Consider the following 5,075-nt stretch of genomic DNA (forward strand, 5'->3'; position numbering starts at 1 on the left):
AGCACTGGGATATTTCAGAAGGACTATACCCACATGCCCCTAATATAGGTGCAGAAAAGTGTACAAATCTTAAGTGTGCAGCTCAATAAAATTTTACAAAATGTAACCACTCCCCACGTCAAGATATAGAACATTAATAGCACCCGGCAGTGTCTCTTCATTTCCTCCAAATTATAGCCCCCAATATAACTGGTTACTATTGCCTTCATTATAGATTTATATTCCTGCTTTTGAACTGGAAGAAATGAAGTCATGCAGCAGTTACTGTACTGTGTCTGATTTCTTTCATGGAGGTCTGCAAGATGTATTTATGTGGTTGCATGCAGGTAGTGCTCAGTCATTCTCATGATGACTTTTGTAAGAAACTGCCGAACCATCCTCCAAAGTGGCTACACCATTTGGCCTTCCCAGCAGCAGTGAAGGAAAGCTCCTGCTTCCCTCCTCACCAGCACTGTTGCTGTCAGCGTTCTGGGCCAACCTGGCAGACGGCTAGTGCTCTCTCATTTTAATTTTAATTTCTTTTTTTTGAAGGTGGGGTTTGTAGTTTTATTATAAAAGAAAAACTACCTCCTCAGAATCTTAATGAATGAAAAGGAATATTTCACACTCAGAACAGACACCAGGATACAAAATTACAAGTGTTTAACCCCAGTCCTGTCCCCCTCCCCTCTAAGAGGAGACAGGGAGGAGACAGTGGAAACAAACAAGCAATGGTTAAAATCTAAACTGGTTTTACTTAAATTTTTTTTTTAATATATCAAAAGGCCTGCTTTAGTGACATGCTAGTCCCCCAGAAAATAACCCAATATCCCCTTGTCAGTAACATACATGCTCAAGTTGATCAGCCAACTCATATTTCTAAACCCCTGTGCACACATGCATCTTTATAAACCAGAGCCATGGGACTCGGTGACTGCTGCTATTTGCTCCTGTTAGCCGACCCGTGTCCAGAAGGGCAGGCAGGGCACAGAGAAACCCTTAAAGGTAGTGAGGGTTTAACAGCCCCTAACAGCCAACTTTCCAAGCACCCCTCCCCCTCAAAAGGAGAGTCTTATTTCTAATTTCGTCTCAAATTTGGCTCCCAGTGACCAGAACGGTCTTTCTCCTTTAGAAAAAGCACACATATCCATATATATATATATATATATATATATATATATATATATAATGTATATAATGTTTTTGCATCCTCTACACTAATAAAAGAGAAACATGGTAATTGGCGTATGACCGCTACCCTTTTCATTGGCTAATCAGCGAGATATGCAAATTAACTGTCAGCCAAGATGGCGGCCGGCAGCCAGGCAGCTTGAAACTAACATGAGGCTTGGTTGCCTCAGTGACAGAGGACTCCAACGTTCCCAGCCTGCGGCTGCAGGCCTCTGAGCGGGCAGTTTAAGAAACATTGTAACAAATACCACCGGACTTCAGCCAGCAGATTCACAACATTGTAAGCAAAGGCGCGGAGGCCTAAGAGCTGGAGCCAAGCCTCAAGGTAAAGCTGGCCCAGAATAAAAAAGAAAAAAAGGAGCGGTTGGGAACTTCAGTCACTCCCAGCCTGAAAACAGCCCTCAGCCCCTCACCCAGACTGGCCAGGCACCCCAGTGGGGACCCCCACCCTGATCCAGGATACCCTTCAGGGCAAACCAGCTGGCCCCACCCATGCACCAGGCCTCTACCCTATATAGTAAAAGGGTAATATGCCTCCCGGCACCGGGATCAGCGTGGCAGGGGGCAGTGCCCAAACCCCCTGATCGCCCTGCGCCTCTGTGTGTGACAGGAGGTGGGGCCCCAACCCCCTGAGCAGCCCTGCTCTGTGCCTGATAGGGGGGAGCTCCCCAACCCCTCCACCCCCCGGGCCCTGCTCGGTGTGTGACGGGGTAGAGCCATAACCTCCCCATCGGCCCTGCCCTGAGTGTGAGAGTGGCGGCGCCCCAACCCCCTGATCGGCCCTGCTCTGTGGGTGATAGAGGGCAGTGCCCCAACCCCCTGATGGGCCCTGCTCTGTGCATGACAGGGGGTGGCGCTGCAACCTCCCCATCGACCCTGCCTTGAGTGTGACAGGGGACGGTGCCCCAACCCCCCAATTGGCTCTACCCTGAGCGTGACTGAGGGTGGCATCACAACCTCCCAATCTGCCCTGCTCTGCGCATGACGGGGCGGCACCCCAACTCCCCAATCGGCCCTGCTCTGAGCCCGACCAGGGGCTGCACCTAGGGATTGGGCCTGCCCTCTGCCACCCGGGAGCAGGTCTAAGCCAGCAGGTCATTATCTCCCGAGGGGTCCCAGACTGTGAGAGGGCACAGGCCGGGCTGAGGGACCCCTCCCCCCCCCCGAGTGCACAAATTTTTGTGCACCGGGCCTCTAGTTTAAATATAAAACACTACTCTGATTTGTGTTATAGACGGAGGACCAAGCGATGAGAACTTTTTCCTTTTTCTTTGAAGGTAGGGGAAGCTTCAATGATAGAGAAAAGTGTGTGTGTGTGTGTGTGTGTGTGTGTGTGTGTGTGTGTGTGAAGAGACTAAGAACAGGACCCCTCTAACCTGGCCAAAGAAAGCAAGAAATATTAACCGGGCACGAGGAATAAAAAAAGACCTTGATATTCTGCTCTTAGAGTTACATTTGTTATGACAATTGAGGGGCGAGAGTGGGAGCGGGAGGAAGAAGTACTTAGAAGGAGCCGGATGGCTGCAAGTCTAGTCCACGTAGTGTTTGTACTGGACGAGCTCATCGCCAATTTCGTTGAGAAGACACGTGCGGATGAGGGCTTCTGTCACTGCGAAGGGGTCACAGTTGGCAGAGGGGCGCCAGTCTTCAAAGGACCCCTTCTTCTCCTGGCCCACAGCCCGGGGAATGCGGATGCTGCCACTACAGTTGGCCACGCTGGGGGAGAAGTCATTGATGTTGGAGGTTTCATTGAATCCAGTGAGGCGCCGGGCATTGTCCAGGCCCCCCTTGGGATCGTAGGCTCGGATGTGGTACTGGCGCCGCCTGCTCGGCCTCTCAGTGGACTCTCTGTACTTCATACCGTTTTCCTCCCGCATGGCCTTGGTGCTGAAGTTGGTGGGGCAGCCTGCACCATCCCAGTTCCCAGGAATGGGCTTGGGGTCAGAGGTTGCTATCACTCCAAAGTCTTCACACGCTCCGTGCAAGCTGAAACGGGCCACCCAGAGATGATCGCCCATGGCGATTCCTTCACAGGGTCCTATTAGGAGTTACCACAGGGCAGGCATAACCCTGGCATTGTTCCTGTGAGCTGGATGCCAGCGTACAAGCAGGCCCGGTAGTGAGCCTCCACAGTATCCCTGTCGTAGGCTCTGTCGCTCCCATGCCGCAGTTGTATGGACCGTGGGGTCCAGGGAAGCCATTGGAAGGCCAACCGAAGGTGCCCATCTGTGCCCATGAGAGTATACTCCTCTCCATTCCAAACCAGGGATGCTGAGCTCACCATGCCCATTATCCATTTGCAGGTATATCTTAAATTGGGCTCTGCAGGTTTGCGATTGTACTTTAAGACTTCACAGAACACCAGCTTGTTGGGGTCCTTGTGGAAAGGGCCCTGAAACATGGCAGCAGGAAAGAGATACAAGTCAGTGTTGGAGCCTTCAGACTGCATAGCACTAGAGCCATCAAAATTCCACTCGGGCAACTCTTCTATGTTCTTGGGCTCACTGTCCAGGGTCCGGGCCTTGCATCGCCGTCCTTCTCCAGTAGCGCCAACCAGATGACACAGCTTGGACTCTATCACCCTGAGGCAGGGACGTGGACATCGGCTTGATGCCTTTGTTCAAGTGGGAACTCGCAGAGGTGGACATGGTGGAAGTTGCTCTGGGGGGCAGGGCGGGCAGGCCGTGAGAGCCGGGTGCAGAGCGGGGAAGAGAGGAAGCTGGGAGTGCTGCTCAGGCACTCGGCTCTTCTCCCATCCTCGGCTCTCTTAATTTTAATTTCTTAGTGACACATGATGTGGAGCACGTTTCCATATGCTTCTTTTCCATCTGTGTATCTTCTCTGGTGAGGTGTCTGCTCAGGTCTTTGCCACGTTTTTCATGTGTTTTCTTATTGTCCACAAGGTTCTTTACATTTTGAGGGTAATAGTCCTTTTTCAGATGTGTCTTTGGTAGATGTTTTCTCTCAGTCTGTGCCCTACCTTCTCACACTCTTCATGGCACATTTTGCAGAGCACATGTTTTTAAGTCCAGCTGTTCCTTTTTTCATGGATTTGCCTCGGTGTCATATGTCTAAAAATGTATCTCCACACCCAAGATTATCTAGATTTTATCCTATCTTATCATCTAGGAGTTTTATAGTTTTGCATTTAGGTCTGTGGTCCATTTTAAGTTATTTTTTTTTGTGAAAGATGTAAGATCTGTGTCTCATTTCATTTCTTTCTTTTTTGCATGTGGATGTCTAGTTCCAGTTCCATTTGTTGAGAAGACTAACTTTTCCCCAGTGTAATGCCTTTGCTCATTTGTCAACGATGTTCTGGCTGCTTTTTAAGTTTTCCTTTTTTCTTTCAAGGTGGGGGGTCCTAGATGTAGTTTTCTTTTTTACATATCTCATTTTGAGCTTGTAGACCTTCTTGATTATGTAGTGTTATAGTTTTCATAATTTTAAAAATATTTTGGCCAATATCTCTGACTATTTTTTCTGTCCCTCTCCTTATTTCTCTCTTTCTGGGTCTCAATTTATACACATATTGAATCATTTTCTCTATATCATATGTAAGTATGCAAACTTTTTATTTTTCACACTTTCTTTTCTCTAAGCTACAACTTGGGTTCTTTTCACTGACTTATCGTCCAATTCATTAATCTTTTCTACTATGTTTAACATGCTATTAAATCCAACCATTGGATTTAATATGGTTTTTAATTTCAATCATTGTATCTATTAGTTCCAGGGTTTCTGTGGTACTTTTTAATATATTTTATTTCTCTATTGATCTCTCTCCCTTACCCCCAACATCCCGTACCTTCCATCTTTTTTGATATGTTCGTCAATATTTTAATCATAGTTGTATTTTAAAGTATATTTCTTATGACCTCTGGGTCTATTCCAATGTCTGTTTATTC

The 5,075-nt window shown here is 47.9% G+C and overlaps 1 pseudogene; it reads right to left on the reverse strand.

Moving 5' to 3' along the window:
- Window positions 1-2,699: 2,699 nt before the first annotated feature.
- LOC118666727 lies at window positions 2,700-3,841 on the reverse strand (annotated as a pseudogene).
- Between the last annotated feature and the right edge of the window lie 1,234 nt (window positions 3,842-5,075).

Source organism: Myotis myotis, unplaced genomic scaffold (genome assembly GCF_014108235.1).
Source record: "Myotis myotis isolate mMyoMyo1 unplaced genomic scaffold, mMyoMyo1.p scaffold_m19_p_1, whole genome shotgun sequence".
Lineage (NCBI taxonomy): Eukaryota > Metazoa > Chordata > Mammalia > Chiroptera > Vespertilionidae > Myotis > Myotis myotis.